General features: G+C 39.6%; 1 pseudogene; it reads left to right on the top strand.

Annotated features, from left to right (window-relative positions):
- Nucleotides 1-530: 530 nt before the first annotated feature.
- On the top strand, nucleotides 531-2174 carry LOC124242726 (importin subunit alpha-1-like; annotated as a pseudogene).
- The last annotated feature ends 839 nt before the right edge of the window (nucleotides 2175-3013 follow it).

The raw sequence follows: 3013 nt of genomic DNA on the forward strand, positions 1-3013 counted from the left end.
ATACTGAAGACAGTATAGATTCCCAACATTATTTGGCATATTTGATAATGCACTAGTAGATTACTTAGCATAATGCAAGACTAATTCTTTCAAATTATTGATGAGATAAAAGACCAATGGTATAAAGGAAATAAGAGTTGGATCAGAAAACAGAAGAATGAAGTTCCAATCCCAGCTCTGTTTAACTCTGCGACAAGGACAAGTGCATTTAGGATTAGTATATTTACCTGTCTGGACTTTGGTTCACTCAAAGAGAGAGAGAGATTGTGTGTGTGTGTGTGTGATATAATAAATGTGTTCTTATTCTTTTTCCATCAATGTCCTCTTAAAGTATCTGATAAAAAATATTTAGGCTATCTAAATAAATGCATCTATGCAGACGTACATTTTGCCTATAATTTTAATAATTTAAGGATACCCAGAAGATCACTGACATGGAACGAAAATTTAAAAAAAATCCCTGAGCCACACCGTCTTCGGGCTGGGCCGCGGTGGACGTTTTGAGGGCATCCAACCCGCAGCATGTGCGTGCCGCGCCGACTCCTGTGGAATCCTGAGCCGGCTGGGTAGCTTTCTCTCTTTGTCTCATAACCATGTCCTCCAACGAGAATGCTAATTCCCCGGCTGCCCGCCTTAACAGATTCAAGAACAAGGGGAAAGACAGCACAGAAATGAGGCGGCGCAGAATAGAAGTGAATGTGGAGCTGAGGAAAGCTAAGAAAGATGACCAGATGCTGAAAAGGAGAAATGTAAGCTCCTTTCCTGATGATGCTACTTCTCCGCTACAGGAAAACCGCAACAACCAGGGCACTGTAAATTGGTCTGTTGAGGATATTGTCAAAGGCATAAATAGCAACAATTTGGAAAGCCAGCTCCAAGCTACTTAAGCTGCTAGGAAACTGCTTTCTAGAGAAAAACAGCCCCCCATAGACAACATAATCCGGGCTGGTTTGATTCCAAAATTTGTGTCCTTCTTGGGCAGAACTGATTGTAGTCCCATTCAGTTTGAGTCTGCTTGGGCCCTCACTAACATTGCTTCCATGACATCAGAACAGACCAAGGCTGTGGTAGAGGGAGGTGCTATCCCAGCATTCATTTCTCTGTTGGCATCTCCCCACGCCCACATCAGTGAACAAGCCGTATGGGCTCTAGGAAACATTGCAGGTGATGGTTCGGTTTTCCGAGACTTGGTGATAAAATATGGTGCAGTTGACCCGCTGTTGGCTCTTCCCGATATGTCATCTATGGCATGTGGTTACTTATGTAATCTTACCTGGACACTTTCAAACCTTTGTCGCAACAAGAATCCTGCACCCCCATTAGATGCTGTTGAGCAAATTCTTCCCACTTTAGTTGGTCTCCTGCATCATGATGATCCAGAAGTATTAGCAGATACCTGTTGGGACATTTCCTACCTTACCTATGGTCCAAATGAACGGATTGAAATGGTCGTGAAAACAGGAGTTGTACCCCAACTTGTAAAGCTTCTAGGATCTACTGAATTGCCAATTGTGACTCCTGCACTAAGAGCCATAGGAAATATTGTCATTGGGACAGACGAACAGACTCAGGTTGTAATAGATGCGGGAGCACTTGCCATCTTTCCCAGTCTGCTAACGAACCCCAAAACTAACATTCAGAAGGAAGCTACGTGGACAATGTCAAACATCACAGCTGGCCGCCAGGACCAGATACAGCAAGTTGTGAATCATGGATTAGTCCCATTCCTTGTTGGTGTTCTCTCTAAGGCAGACTTTAAGACACAAAAGGAAGCTGTATGGGCTGTGACCAACTATACAAGTGGTGGAACAGTTGAACAGATTGTATACCTTGTTCATTGTGGCATAATAGAACCGTTGATGAACCTCTTAACTGCAAAAGACACCAAAATTATTCTGGTTATTCTGGATGCCATTTCAAATATCTTTCAGGCTGCTGAGAAACTAGGTGAAACTGAGAAACTTAGTATAATGATTGAAGAATGTGGAGGTTTGGACAAAATTGAAGCTCTACAAAACTATGAAAATGAGTCTATGTACAAAGCTTCATTAAACTTGATTGAGAAGTATTTCTCTGTAGAGGAAGAGGAAGATCAAAATGTTGTGCCAGAAACTACCTCTGAAGGCTATACATTCCAAGATCAGGATGGCCCTCCGGGGACCTTTAACTTTTAGACTGTACAGCTGAGGCAGAAAGTTGTTTGTTGTGTGCTATGTTTGGTATAAGTTTGTCTTAACTGTTTCTCTACTAAGAACTCTTTTTAAATGTGGTTTGTTATTGTAGCACTTTTTACAACGAAACTATACTTGAACAGTTCCAAACTGTGTACATACTGTATGAAGCTTCTCCTCTCAATGGGTTTCTTATTTCTATGTGGAATTTCATATCTTTCAGTGTCCTGTAAATAAAGCTTAAATTCCACCCTTTTCAAAAAAAAAAAAAAATCCCTGAGCTAAATTGTAACATCTTTTCCGATCGGAGGCTCATAGTTCTTCTTTGTCAAGTTCTAATGTAAATTTATTAATCATAACTCCCAATTTCAGTCAGATATGCCAGATCCAGGAGTGACCTAAGTCTATTCCATGTACAGAAATCTTTAAATGGTGACTTTATCTATAATCAGAATCCCATCATAGAGCTAATGGTGCTGGAATTCTTCTTTCAGGACCCAAGAATAATGGCAGCATTTGAAAGAATAAGTCATTCGTTGGTTATAGAAAGCATATAGACTGGCTTCCATGAATGAAAATATCAACATTAGAAGTACTTGGTAGAATCTATACTTGTTGAGAATTACTGAAAGCTCAAGTATTTCTTCATGTATTAGACATTTTTAAAGAAATCAGTATATAATGATCATACTCAGTTTATAAAAAAAGGTCAACAATTAGAATCCAATATAGTAATCTTTAAACCACTGTGATGTTATCAGCTGCTTTGAACATGATAGTGTTTAGAATGATGTAGAATATTTCCCTCATTATGATAGCCAAAAATTGTATTTCTGGTATGT

Source organism: Equus quagga, chromosome 7, assembly GCF_021613505.1.
Source record: "Equus quagga isolate Etosha38 chromosome 7, UCLA_HA_Equagga_1.0, whole genome shotgun sequence".
In the NCBI taxonomy this organism is placed as follows: domain Eukaryota; kingdom Metazoa; phylum Chordata; class Mammalia; order Perissodactyla; family Equidae; genus Equus; species Equus quagga.